Here is a 15,908-nt window from a genome sequence, read left to right on the forward strand (position 1 = left end):
ATGAATGTGTGGGGTGGGGGGTGGTATATCAATGCGATTGAGGATGTAATTATATTATTTATTATAATTATATAATTTTTTTATAACCCTGTTTAGGAAAGGGACATCATACCTTTCAGAAAATATCATTTGCATCCTAAATTTGCAATAAAAATGTATTTAACAGTAATATATATGTCCATGACATGGTTTATGCTTCGAAATAATGGCCCATAATTATCTAAAAAAAATGTGTGGGAGCTCAGCTAATATGTTTCTATAGTACTTGAGTGTCTACCATTTGTGATATGACAAAGTGAATGGGAAATTAAAACCAAAATACTATTGTGAGGGTTGAAAGGCACTCTATGTTGATATTGAACCGTTACTGCAACTGTGTTAACATGCTTAATTTTTTCATTGCATTTAATTGCAAACGGCACAAAAAAACAGAGCAAAAAATTGCTCAGTTCTAATCTCACAAAAAAAAAAGAAGACATGCATAGGACTTTAAATCTGGAAAAAAAAGGCACTGGCTATAAATGAAAATGCAAGCATGAAACCATGCGTGTGCGACAAGCGTGTGTGTCAAGCGTGTGTGTATGTGTGTGTGTGTGTGTTTATGCCAGCAGCACCCTTCTCAACAATGGAGGCTCATATCTTTAAAAGGCGCAACCCCTTCTAGGACAAAGCAATCCATTGATGATAGCTACTTTCATGCCTTTTAAATGAGCATCATTTCTGTCGCCCTAATCGAATTTCACTCGTGTTACTATTTTCCAGCTTGAACGGCATCCAAGAAGCTGGAGGAAACCTCACAACGGGTTGTGCAAGAGCCGACCACACTGAGCTGGAATCCAAAGGCAAAATAAAGAAAAACATGCCGAAGAGAGTGGAGGAAAATCAATAGCCTTACTTGAGCAGCTCCAGCATATGAACAATTATTACCGTTGCACTGGATGTTTTTAGCAAACACATATTGGAGGAGTATTTCACTTCAGAGCAAAGATAAATAAAACGTCACTAGGCATGCTTGACTTATAGAAGCCACATTGTAAAACTCAATATGACAGAGGACAGAACCCTACGGGACACCTATGCTAATCATAATTTATTTTAATATCAGTCTTGGGACTCTCCAAAATTCACACTTGTCTCAACCATAATAATAAGTTGAGCTCAAATATGCACTTTTTCCAGAAAAAAACTGGCTAGTTTTTCTGGCTAGTTTGACTTTTTCCAGCTGCGCGCAACGATCCCCAAATTTTCACCTCGCCCACAGAGACGTTTAGGAAGTCACCAAGCTGCTTCCCTGAGATGTTAAAACTTTCCGGCATGAAGCTTAAGATATCCCACGTGGAGCTTCGCGCAACATGGCAACGGACATCAAATGCTGGCCTCAGATTAAAGCATCTGAACAACATGAAACATACTTGGTATACTTCCTTATTTGGAGTCTGAAAAAGCACCACAAACCTTTGCGGTGTCCTCATGGCTAACAGAGATGTTTTTGTTTACTAGACACTTAAGTAAATGATATTAGCTTGCGCAAATTAAAATCATGCCACCATCTAAGCTATCAAAGCCCCTGTGTTGGAGTCACAAGACATCATGATCTTGTTGTTTTGCTTGAGCTAACATTTTTAGTTAAACGAATAAGGGTGTTCAGTGCGACCCTAGCTGAAGTGAATAAATTTATCGGTGCTAAACGTATGGACACACATTTTGAAGTAAGTGCTAGCAGAGTGCTAGGATTAATTTAACTGCCAAATTCTGTTGTCTGGCACATGCAAGACCCGGACGACACCGTCCATTTGGTGCCTGGCTCCACCTTTCTTTTAAAATGTATTTTCACATATTCAGTGGCCGCTTGTATTCTTAATGCACTGTGATTTCTATTTTCACTCGTTATGTGTTTTTCTGCATTTCCTTTTGTTCTTTTGGGCGGATATGAGTGCATCACTAACAGTCACACGCTCGCCTCCTCATTCCACACAGACCGGAACTCCCCGCCAGCTCACACGCTGTTGCCTACGCCGGCACACATGCACACGCATGCACAACAACACGCACACACACACAAACAGATAATTTCATCATCTTATAGTCTACACAAAGCATGTCAAGCGAGACCATTTGGACTCTCTCTTTCATGTCGTCCTAATGCACCTCTCATGAATCAGTCCTAAAATATCGTGACACATTGCTTGCTCTTCACACAAATAGGGTACAAATCCAATGTTTTTTGAGTGGGAACTATTAAAAGCAAATGTGACATCATTTGGACACTTTATTTTATTCAGTCCTAAATTGCATTTGCAGAAACTTTTAGTTATTTTAAGAAAAGCTCAAAAAAAAGACATCATTTGGACACTTTATTTTATTCAGATCTTTGCAGAAATTGCATTTGTCCAGCTCAAACTTAAGTATTTTAATGAAAATTGATCTTTATTTTTGGATGTGTTGATATCAACATTTCAACCTTTTAACCAAATTATTGCAGGAGATGCCTAATGGTCAAACAAATATCTTTGATTTAATTTATGAGAACTGTACATTTATCAAAAGTCCTGATACCCACTCTGGCATTGATATTACATTTTAACAAAATGTAATTTTTAAAACAATAAATCATATTTAAATATTTATAATAAATGTATGCACTTAAATATTGATAATAAATATTTACACATTCATAAAATCAATACAGTACTATTTATAATGTTATTTTATTAAAGTTTTATTATTTTTTATTAGTTTTATGCCTTAATATTATTTTCATGTAAATCTTCCTAAATTTTTGCATTCATCAAGGTAAATTTCATTCATAAGAAAAACAAGTTATTAAAAGTCTTGCTATTGATACTGACATTTTATACTAATTGGATTTAGATTTTAATAAAAAAAATTATATAAACTATATAAATAATATTTAAACCTGCATATCTTTTATAGAAACAATATAAATAGTATTTAAACCTGGATATATATATGTATATATGTGTATATATATGTATATATATGTGTGTGTGTGGTGTGTGTGTGTGTGTGTGTGTGTGTGGTGTGTGTGTGGTGTGTGTGTGTGTGTGTATATATATATATATATATATATATATATATATATATATATATATATATATATATAGTGTGTGTGTGTGTGTGTGTGTGTGTGTGTATATATATATATAGTTTGAAATCCCCTTTGTTGAAAAAAATAAAAAAATAAATAAATTAAACACAAAATAACCGATGAAGCAACGTTGAAGAAACATTGATTATAAATGTGTACTGAAAAGATTATAAGTTGTACCAAATCAGTCATGAGGTTCGGTTCGGCTCGGTCTTAATAAAAGATATCATCTCAGTAGGCAGTGAAAACACAGGCCTTCCCAACCAGCAGTGAGTGTCTGATTCGGACCTCTGAAATGCAGCACGCTCCTCCTACAATAAGCTCACTGTAAGTCTATGAACAGGCATCCGCGCCTCCTTCAGCTCCTGCATCTTATTACTGAAGCGCCAGAGTCTTTGTGATCTGGAGCTGCCGCATGCGTCCCGTCGAGTGTGTGTTTATATCTGATGCATGTATATCTGAGGCATGCATACAGAAATCGATACGCTGTTTTTCGGAGGCCTGCTGACGCTCCTCGGACACGAACGCTTGCTGATTTCATAGGATTTGTTGCCGATTTTGCACGTCTTATGTTCAAAACTCCTGTCAGGAGGCATTGCAGTCATCATTAAACAGGTTCACCGGGAAAACACACTCAAAACCACACCAGGTTTGAGAGTCGAGAACCGCTTCTGGAAAAAAACACTGGAACTGAGTGGATTTTTAAACATATGCATATGGTACAGACTAAATCCAAGGTATTAATCGATCCATGTTGATTTATTTAAGATAAGAACAAAAAATTATACACTTAAAATATATATTTTAAAAACTAAATGCAATACAAAAATTTTATTAAATAAAAAAAAATTTAATAAAAAATGTATAGAATTTTTTTGCATATACACAGTACAGAAAAACTTATTTATTATACATTATGCATTTATTAGATTTTATATATATATATATATAATATATATATATATATATATATATATTTTATATATATATATATATAATGTAAATACTAAAATATCTAAAAACAAAATCGAAAAAAAAAAAAAGTTTCTGATTTATGTGACAAATTTGTCAGATGCAGGTAAGATTAAAAACAAAAACAAACAAAAAATAATTATAATTATAATAAAGATTATGTTTGATGACAGACATGATCACAACCAATCAGAAAATTTGATGTTTTAATATTTTATAAGTAGCAGGTTTTGGACCAATCAGATTCCACAGTGGGCGGAGATACAAAACACAAAGCCACAGCAATGGATGCATGAGCTGATGCATGAGCCTCCCGTCTACACCGATAGATATAAACGCTACAAAAACTACAGTCTGTGATTTATTTGATCCATGAAAGTAATATTCATATCAGACGACTCGATACTTCTGCACTTCATCAGGCAAAATAAACTCCACAATACGGCTGCCTATATAAGCAACACAAATCCCTTCAGAAAACAGCTAGTAATTGAATCACAGCACCAAATACACACACACACGAACGTGTTAGCTTGACCTTCGGCTCCCAGCTGAATACATTTAGCTTGATTTCTCAGATCTTTCATGCGTTTTAGGATTCAGATATCTGTGGAGATAAACAAAGGGAATGACAGCCATCCATCACTTTCAAAACCCGTGGCGTTAAACTTAAACAAGACTGGACTCTGCTACGAATGACTAGCATGTCTCTCCGCCGACTATCTGAAGAACAAGAGTGCAGTGATTTACAGCGTATAGGCCTCTTAACTTATTAGTTTATCCACATATTAAGGTTCAGACGGTAATAGTTTGTGCAGCGTATGTACTTCGTGCTCAAGTTTAAGAGGCAGATAAGAGACACAAAAATTACATTAATAATGCTAATTTGCAACTTTTGTAACGTGACATATTAGCAAGTTGAATCGAAACGTACATACACTAAGAATGAATCATGCTAAACATACAATAAAAAAATAAAAAAATAAACTTTTGAAGTTGTTTATTGGAGTGCATTTTACAAAAAATAAAAATATTTCAGTCTAATCTTAAACGTCTCCAAACCACTGCCGTGAAAACATCCTCCACAAAAACTCCAGACGGACATAATCTCTCACAATTTCCCCAAAGCGAGAGACACTAGAGAAGTAGAAGAGCCATTCAATTGCAGGCCACACTCCTGGTTAGCACATTTTATCCAGCGCTCATCTCCGGTTCGTTTAGTCAACTGCAATCCACCCGCGGAGTCTACACCCCTCTGTTTGTCGACATTATCACCTCCCCAATCACGCAGGAGGAAGATAACATGCAATTCATCTCTTCATTCATTCATTCATTCAGCCCCATCCCATCCCCAACGGCCAGATAAAACGCCCATGTTAGCGCCGCTGAAACAAGGTCAGGATATGGAGGACATAATGGAGCTAATAAAAGCAGATCGCAAGGCGATATTAGGCACGGTAATCTCAGGATTTCATTCCCTGCGAATCCCCATTTGCGTGAGTTTGGCTTCATGCCTGGGATAAAAACCTCACAATGCACAAAAAAAGGGTGCCTTTAGGAAAACAAACAAATAAGATGAACAGCTCCGTCCTGGACTCGCAATATCAGACTCATTGGCAGGTTGTCGGTATTTTCCCCCAAAGGCGGTTGGTCTTTTAAAATGGATTACTTCTGCATGTCAGTTTGTTTATCTCAATATATCTGACTTTCCAATTATGTTTTCAATGGCAGGAGGCTTTTGGCAATATTAAATGTGAAGGCACAAAAAAACAGTAGCCCTACCACAAAAACACTATGTCGGCAATCGTAAACTTCCTCTGGTGGCATCTCAATTTGTCAAATATTAAAATGATATCAGGAAATGTTGAAATTAACATTAACTAAAGCTAATAAATGCTGTAGAATATTCATGTTAACAAATGAAACCTTATTATAAAGTGTTACAAAAAAAAATTCTACACCAAATTGTTTTATTTTATTTATTTTTTTTGGCGTCAATGGTTACACGAAGAACCATCAACATCTATGAAATCTTTCCAAGATACTTCATAGTGGAAAAAAAATTCATTAAGACTGTTAAAAAATAAATAAATTTAATGTAAATTTTTTCCTATTTATCGAATTGACTTCGAATTTGAAGTTTTACCACAATTTTATTTTATTTTTTTAATCAAGGAATCATGATTTTGAATAGAAATATAAGAAATAACATTACAATTAGAAACTGACAATATGCTAATGATAACCATTAAGACAAAAAAACTAATCTCACCACATGATGGCACACATGATCATCCGCTCACATGTGATGTGCTCTGTGAAGGACTGTAACGTAGAACATATCACTTCACATAGAATGCACTTTTACGTTGACAAAGATGTGACGCCTGCATTTTTAGAATATCATTTAACGTTTGAGATGCAAGCTCAACAGTCAAACGTTTCCATCAAGTGCATGTTGGAATCATGTTGTAGTTACGTTTTTAAGTTGACTAGTTAAATGTTTAAAACCTGAAAAAAACGAAAATTAGAATCGGTCAAACATTCTGAAATGAAATTTTACAAGTCTAAAATTTTTTTTTTTTTGCCATATCGACCAGCCCTACTTTTAAGAATTGTTCACTGAAAGGCAACCAAAAATGATTTTTGGTATTTTGCTGGTATTTTCCCCCAAAGGCTGTGTTACTTTAAAATGGATTACTTATGCATGCAGTACCAAGACTGATTTGTTTTTCTTAATTTATCTGACTTTCCAATTATGTTTTCAATGGCAGGAGACTTTTTGACAATTTCTAATAAGAATGTACAAAAGAAAAGCAGCACAGAAAACATTGTCGGCCAATAAACATAAACATCTTCAGGTGACGTCTCAATGTTGCAATTAAATCGGAGTTAATGATATTATCAACCGACATCCTGCAGGCCTTGTATTTACATGTCAAAATGTCATATCGCATGAGGCCAGGGTTGAGGGATGTTGAGCGTGTAACAAATCATCTTTCCCTTTCGCTTGAAGAGATGGAGAAAGTGAACTCCCTCGTGCTCGCTCTTTTACGCCCCGTTGACGCAGAATGCAAAGCATCCCTGGCTCAGCCGTGTTGAATGCATCCTCATTCCCACTAAGAACACAATACAGCTATAATTACAGAGGCTTGAAACTGAAATGCCACGCAGGAGTGAATGTAATGTTTTCCACATTTTACTTTCTGTGCTTTAAACTAAATCTAAAATCATACTTTGTTGGGACAGTTAATAACCATAGACTTTTACTTTGAGAAGAAGGATATTAATTTTGTGAATCTCACAAAACCTGTCCAAGAAAATTATATACTGTAGACATATTTTGCTTAAATTGTTTATTTACTGAAATATTTATTTATTTGCAATATTTTTTATGGCAGTTAAGTACATTTGCCTAAATTCTCATCAGGGTTATTAATATTAACTGAAACTAAAATCATTAAAAAAAATTAATTAATTAATTAAAAAAAATAAAAAAGATTACTGATAAACATTAACTAAAATAAGCATGAACTAAAACCAAATAAAATACTTAAAATAAATTTTATTAATTTATTTCATCTAGTTGCCAAGATGACATTTTACTTCATGGTAAATAAATAAAAATAAAAATAAAAATATTTACTGCAATATTGAACCAATAATAATCACTCTCAAAATAAATACTTTTTCTTAAAAAAAGAAATATAGTAACAGGAATTTAGATGGCAATATGTATAACTGTTGATGGCTCTGTTCTAAAACAGGGATTAAAATTATTACAATGTTGCTTTTTATTCTACAGCTTCGAGGGTTTATTGTTGTGTTTTTTTTTTTTTTTTTTTTTTTTGTAGCTGTCATTATATTAATTTAGCATTCTGAACAGGAGTCCAGGATTCTTAATTTTCAATACTATTTAGGACAGATAGGGTGGATGGTATGCACATTGGGACGCTTGGACCGCTTTTCACGGAACATACATAATTAAACATCATACGTTGGACATAGCCTGGTTTGTTGGTCCGTTGGATCGGATTGCTTTCTCACTACAACTGAACTGCTCCAGAATTAATTTTCAATCGAGCCGAGACCACCTCGTTCAGGTGATCTTGAATCGATTGTTTTGGTGCGGATCCAAGCGTGATTGCCGTGTTCACATATGCCCAAACAAACTGAGCTAAGGGGGGAAACGCGCCAGGTTCCGAAACAACGGGCCAGGTGTAAAAGCACCCTTAAATTATTAAACTTCATTTTCTTTATGCAACATTTTTTACATTTTCGTGAGGCTCACCCTTTAAAAGAGTTTGAATTTGATGCACTCATAGTGCACAAATGCAAATGGAAAAAACTTACTTGGGTGAGATCATTCACGCTAATTCAGCACTGACTAGAACAAAAAGAGATGTGATTTTTATTGAAAAACAGATCCGCATTTCAGGAATCTAATGAGTTTCCAACAGAGCTTAATCACATGTTGACATTTGTGCTAGTTAGAGGCTATTGTACTCCCCGTTTCTCTGCTGTCAAACTATTTTGTCATTCCTAATTAAGGGAGCATGGTTTGCATTGACAGGCAGGTATTTACTTGTGTTTAACCCCATCTACACTTGACTGACTGTTTCATAACTACAAGGCCTCTCTGTCCCCACAAATATGGCTCCGGCTCTTAGAGGCCCATGTTTTCATGCTTGCATTACAAACAATTACACACATCCATCAGCCCTCAAACATTCCCACCCCCACCAACTTATCTTGTCCTTCCCCCGCCTCTTCCTCCAACCCCGTTCCACCGCCATCAGCTGGGAATCTACCCCCGATCCTAACAGATGTCCCATGATTTGGGCGAAATGACAACAAAAGCCCAGGCTCTGAAAAAACCATGGCTTTCCCATCTTGCCCCAAGCTTTCTGCTCCCACACAAAGGCCAGCGGATTAGCAGCTTTTAGCACATGAAAAAGCCCCTCATCCTGAAAACTGCCCCCTTAACTGGGCCCTGAGGTTTCTATAGGGTCACTATAAACCCCTTCAACTCTTTTGGAATTGGTACCAAACAAAATCTACCGAACCAGCATCCTGTCTTTGCCCCCAAAAATTCCTACGCTTCACCAAGCAAGACCCCTTGATAACCATCTTAAACCAGCACACATCACTAAACTAGTACCATGATATTTGGAAAGTGGGATATCTAAGATATTCAAGAGGAATCTCCCTTCGATTCACAGGCTTTATTGTTTTGGTTCCACTTAATGACTTGAAGGTATTTTGAAGGAGTCTAATTGGAGTCGCCCCAGAGAAAGGTCATAACAACTCCAAGTCTATCAAACAAAGATCCAACACTTTAATTTGGTTCATTGGGGTCTGTTCACTATTGAGCCAAAGCGGAGAATAAGTTGACCAATCACAGATGGCATCTAGACCTCCAGCCATGGCGAACAGGGTGGGGACGGGTCTCCACCACCCTCCGAGGGGTCATAAATCAGATTGGAACAAGTTGGGGTGTGTTTATGACAGAACCGTATTGTCTAAATGTCCCAAGCTGGGCGGTACGCCCATCAACCTGGAGTGCCAGCTGGTCATCATACTTAAAGAGCAGAAAGCAAAAAAATCACCATAGTGGGGGTAAACAACAAGTGCCCCCAATAAAAATGGCAAACATATCGAGGCCAGTGGGAGGGGTAGAGTTTGGGTGGTGGGTGTAACATGGATATAACACCCTCCTACCATAATGAACACATTATCACAGTGGCATCAGAGCAAGCAGAGCATATCATTGGTTTGAAATCCAGTCTTGCAGCGAGGGCTTTAAGCTTAGGGAGCGTGGGGAGAAGGTAGTAGCTTTTGGCTTTATCAGCACCGCCACAGTACTGAGAGCCCAGAGACCGGACGATCAGTCCTGCAGTGTCACGTAGGCAACTTGCCAAGCGTGAGATGAAATTAAACTTTGAGCGAGATGGATCAATCCCGTCAGCAGGGGTGGGTTTGCTTGCCATCTTATCTCGGATTTGCCACTAACCTGCTGGACAGAATGGGCAACATAGGCCGAAGAGTTAATATAATTTACCAGCAGAGGCTATTCCTCATCCTCAACAAGACTTGTCATGGACAATGTAGCGATTTACTCGGGAACTCGTCCGAACAAGTGCTTGATAATTCCGCCAGACTGACCGGTTGTCCCTTGGGTCGTAGCCTAAGGCGGCAACCGTGGTGGAACAGAGAGGCCTCGGCTCCTTCTGCTTGGATGTGCATGTGGATGCATGCGACGGTCGCATTAAGATCAGAAGAGCTGGTTTCAAAGACAGTGCACTCGTTCTTTTATAACCACCAGACAAATTGCACCCACCGTGAGCTGAAGAGCACCGATTTAGCACTCGGGACAAATTAAGAGGAATAAACACAATTAGTTGGCAAAGCTTAAGCGCTGCCGAACATCTCTCTTCCCCTCCCTTTTCTGCTGATAATGTGAGGCACTGCAGCACAGCTGCCATTACCGCCACCACTGCATCTGCCATTCAAAACCCAAGCTGATAATTGCACTTCTCTCCCTGTTACACAAACTCACCTAATTTTATCTACGACTACAATCACATTGGCACACATGGGTTACAATAACCACCGTGAGAGGGAGCTTTTTGTATAATTGTTGTTTTGATATTTCTGCCACTCCATTAGCATTTCCTGCACTAAATCTATCCATGGCGCCATTGATTACAAGGCTGTGCAGAACATTATTCAATAAAATGGTACTTTAGCAAGTGCTATAAGATCTCTAATGCTAAAAGAAAACTAAATCCAAGAGAGATACTGCTCATTAAAGCATGGCACACTTTATATTTAGAGTGATCATTAGCTACTCTAGCTCACACAAACAAGGGGGCTAAATCTGAAACGCAAGCAAATGCAAGAGCACTGCCCTTCTCTTCTCTCTGAAGTCAGGAGAATATTTATTTTGGCATAGCATGGCCAGAATCTCTCTGAGGCATTGTCCTTTGATCCCTATTTAAAATGGGGGAAAAAGGTTACAGCGATAAGTGTAGGAAAACACAAAAAACGACACCAGAAGGAATAACTTCACAGAAATGAATTTTAAAACCTTGGGGAAGTCACCTTACAAAAGACATTTCACCAGAACTCATATCCTCAGCTCAATTCAATTAACTTTTCATCCAGAGGTGACACGGAGTGCACACGGGAAATCAAAGTTAGTTCAGCAAACGAAGTTTTTACATCCGCTGAAAAATTCCTTCATTCTGACACCACCCGACTTCATTGATTTCTTGTTTGTTATTGCTTAGCCGCAAAAGAAAAATGAGCGAAACTACAGGTCTATAGACCACAGTCATGGCTAACGGCTTCTGTTTGGCTGCATTCCTACACATTTGTCTTAACATCTCTCAAGATCTGACAGTGATCAGCTATGATAAATCGTCCAATTATAGTGACATTTAGAAACTAAAGCACACTTGTGAGTTTGCGAGTTGCAACACAGAACGAAGACTGCGAAAACAAACACTTTTTAGCCATTAATGCTTAAGAGCTGTACGTATTTCATGAAAGGATCAATGATGGCTGTCCTTTTCGAAAAGCTCAACAAAGTCTAAATCTAAATTTCTTGGAGATCAAAGTGAACTATTAAGCCAAACTTTTCTCAAAAGCAGAACCAGAGCACTTCAGTCCAGACTCATTCTGATATGGGGCCCCTGAAGTCACATTAAAGTGATTAATGACCCCTGCATTATCTGTGACTAAACGAATCAAGACAATACCTGCACTATGCTTTCCTGCTTCAGCCTCGCTAAAACCTTTAATATATGAACGCATATACTTTCAAATGAAAGTAAACTGCTATATTCAGCAGGCCATGGCACAACTTAGCTGAAAGAAAGCATAACTTATAGACAAGCAAAGGGAGAAAATCCTCAATATAATAACTTTGCAAGAAAAACACTTGGTGAATAGAATCAATATTCTCTACAGTAATGACTTTTTCACGCTTTCTATTCAAAACCATAATGCAAAAATGTGTAACATATTATTTTCTACTCTATAAACTCTGCATTCGCAGCAAATGTCAATGAGACCATTACTTTAAACCTCCAGAAAGTTACTTTCCAATTTTCCTCATTATCTGCATTTGACTTTACTGTCTTTGTCTTCAAATTCTCAGAGACCTTGAAAAACATAAGTAGCCATTTTACAAAATAAACCTTGTTTTCTTTAGAAACTCAGTGCGTTCCCGTAACTCAACCAAAAGCCCATTTCACAGATATTAATAAAGAATTAACCCTCTACTGCACCACAAAGCATGCATACACTTTTCAAAAAATGCGACAACTACTCATTGGTGTCATGATTCAAAACACAAAAAAATACAATAAAACAAATCCAAACTGCCAAAAGTGAACAGACAAAATGTGACCATGCAATGCACTTCGTCGTATTTTTAAACTGTGGCTCATAGGGAACAGTAACAGAATAAATGCAACATTTCAAACGTCCTCTATGAAACTTTGTTTATAATCACTTCTCATAAAAACTCGAAAAGTTTTTGAGCTAATGAAAGTGTCACAAAACCCCCAAGCACAACATGAGGAATACAACTCAGCCTAACAAGCCATATCAAAACCGTTAGACTCAATTACTACAACTTGCGTCTCCAAAAAAATGCACATAACACACAAAAACATTTCGATAGACACAATGTGATTATATACATACAATAAAATCAAGGATCTTACCAACGAAATCTCTAAATAATTATATCTAAAGAACAGAAATTGTATTAAAAAAGTTAAAAGTCTACATTAATTATTTTACGTTTTAAACTGGCCGTTTAAAAATCGTTTACTTACAATAGTTCCACGCGTTTCCGAGCAACTTTATTTCGGATCGATGCAGATGCGGTACGACCATATAATTCCTCTTAAAGCGTCCTATGTTGCATCCATGTAAAACAGGAGGAAAAAATCCAAATAACTCCCTGGATACGCTAAGTTTTCACCGGGTATAAACAGTTATCCGTGCCATGTCGACGGCGTCCGTGCGTAAACTCTCCAAGAGCGCACGAAGCTCTACGGACGCGCTTTAAAACGAGCTTTAAATGTCGATCGATAGTCGGTCCACCGCGTCGCAGAGCTGGATCGGATTCCTTTCTTTCAGGTCCCGGACTTCGACTGGGGGTAGGGGCAGTTTGGTACGGGTTTCTCTAGCCCCCCTTTTCTCCCGCGCACCCTCCCCAAAAACAGCGAAGCGGGCGGGGGGAGGCCTCTGCGCGCTCACGTCACCAATCCGTAGTGAATGAGCGCGCACAGATGAGCTCCTCTGTCATTTGAAACCCCCTCACTAAAACCATCCCACCTCCAAAATAAGAAGACACGGGAGGGAATAACCTGCCCCTGAACAGATGTATTTAGCCAATTTGTTTTACAAGCGCACATATTCGCCCGTATGAAAAGAATGTTCTTGCACAGGAACCATAGTTTGATATTTACAGAAAACAACTACACTTAACCATGGTTTTACTACAAATAAAACCAAAAAAAAAACATGGTTACCACAAGTTAACCATGGTTTTGCTACATTAGCCATAGTTTAACAATGGTATTTGTGGTAAAACTGTGGTTATATGGGAATCAATACGCCAAAAATCTCTATATATATAATAAAACCATGGTAAATTTTCGTAAGGGAAACCATGGACTGTTGTTTAGAATACTATAATGATTTTTTATAAAGCAAACAATGGTATTTGATTTATCCAATCATAACAAGATTTAAACTGTTCCAGTTTTAACATAAATAAAGTAGTTTCACTCAGTGCTCTAAGATATTACTACTACCAATACAGTGATTTGCTATGCCGAATAATGATTAATCGTGACATTCAGCGTTTCCTAATATTCGCTGTCATCGTTCACGGCAATGACTCTAACCACTAGACCATGCGTTTTTTTTAACGCAAAACTTGTTCTGTATTACTTGAACTTTTTTCTTAGTAGAATCTAATGATTAATTAATTACAATTAATACAATAAAACAATATAATATTAATATAATACAATTAAAAAACAATTTAAACTCAGATCACTATTTTTTTAGCCCATGTATTTAATTGTTTATTTTGTGATAATGGCAGACTGATTTTACATTATTACTTGGCATATGATAACAATTTAAAAAAATATTTACTATAGTCTGTAAGGAACAGATATACCTAAAATGAGAAACATTTATGATTTAAGGAAAACTCGGAAAGGTCAATAATTTGCATTCGAAAAAACCAAAGAGTATTGTTATGTACAGTGTATTGAAATTCAGATGAATGTCAAATGCAGCTCACAGCTCCAAAATGCATTTTGAGCTGAGATCTTGCTGAAAAATACATCATTGGGTGCTTATCAGAGACAGCATCTGTTTTATTCATGACAATAAATGATGAACGAATAAAATAAGTAACACAAAACATATTGTGTTGAGACACTGCAATTTAAAGGCCTACACCTATTACAGCACCAAACAATGAACAAAGGCCTAGTGCAATAACTCATATTTTACAGAAACACCCTGGAGTATTGTTTACACACATTTTTCTCTTTATTTAAGGGCCACTGTGATCTCTACCACCATAAAGGGCCGAGGCCCAATCAGCGGGAATGTCGTGTAAAGCGTCGCTGTGATTTTATGTTGATTTGCCTCATGTTTCTTACTCACACTTGCCTAGTTTAATCAGGTTTATAAATTGAGTGCTATAGTCCCACGTTCTCCTGGTGGCAGAGAGCTTAGCGTGGTAAGTTTCAGCGGGGCTAAAGAGCCATTTGAGGATGCTGGGGGAAATGATAAAGATTACTTACCACTCGACATGCCCGATCCATAAGACCATAATGAGCATTGTATTCTGGAAGTGTTTTCATCTGCACTTTTTAGTGTGTGGTTAAGGAATATCTATATAGAACTATATAATATTTTTATGTTGTTATTATGGAGCTGACTCTTTTAAATCCAATATGTAGTTAGATATATAATTAGGTCAAAACTTGGCACGTTAGAACTAAGGACCTGCAAAAAAATAGCTTCATTATAGCTACAATATGATCTTTTTTAGAAGATAACCTCTTGAATAACAGGTTTAAGCAACCAAGCAAAGCAATACACAAAGCTTAATTCAGTTTAGCATATGTGGAGCTAATAAACAAACAACATTAACTCACAAAGCACTGTTTAGTGTCACAATCATTTTTAATAGCTTCCATGAGTGGCAGAAGATTGCATTGTTTTAATGGTTGTTTTTCTGAGGCAACTTTGAAGCTACTTACCAAAAAAAAACTTTGCCTTTCTGAGGTGCCTTCAAAACTTTGGGTGTGTTTGACAGTGAAAAAACGATGGGGGCTGATGCTCGTCGAGTTTTGGCGGAAAAACACATCAATTGTAGGGGGCCTCGTACAGAGCCTTGGGGGACCTCCTTTCAACAAGGTACAGAAATGCAGTCTCTCCATCGACAGAAAATGCAGCAGCTTTTATCTTTAGATCCACTATGCAGAGAACATGCCTCTGAATACACAGCCCATCTTGTGTGTGTGTGTGTGTGTGTGTGTGTGTGTGTGTGTGTGTGTGCGCGTGTGTATATATGTGTGTATTTGTCTACTGAAAGTGAACTAATCCATAGCCAGGAAGGAAAGCAGACTGACAGCTATTAGAGTGCAACTGTGCTGTCTTATCTGCTGCCTGATAGGAATCTACAAAGACCCACTGCAGAGATTATGAATTCATTACAGACAGTCCTCACACACACACACACACACACACACACAAAGGGTTCTATATATTCACAGTG

The 15,908-nt window shown here is 37.2% G+C and overlaps 1 protein-coding gene across 39 annotated transcripts in view; it reads right to left on the reverse strand.

Moving 5' to 3' along the window:
• The window catches only part of ptprsa (protein tyrosine phosphatase receptor type Sa), a 204,921-nt gene that overhangs the window by 137,494 nt on the left and 51,519 nt on the right, over window positions 1-15,908 (reverse strand). For 2 of the 39 annotated variants that reach the window (XM_042749805.1, XM_042749807.1), the window contains exon 1: window positions 12,931-13,385. The exons of the other annotated variants lie outside the window; for them this stretch is intronic. The gene's annotated coding sequence lies outside the window, so the exon portion shown is untranslated. Of the gene's footprint in view, window positions 1-12,930; window positions 13,386-15,908 lie in introns of those variants that run through there. 39 annotated transcript variants of the gene reach the window in all.

This window comes from Cyprinus carpio, chromosome B22 (genome assembly GCF_018340385.1).
Source record: "Cyprinus carpio isolate SPL01 chromosome B22, ASM1834038v1, whole genome shotgun sequence".
Classification (NCBI taxonomy): Eukaryota; Metazoa; Chordata; class Actinopteri; order Cypriniformes; family Cyprinidae; genus Cyprinus; species Cyprinus carpio.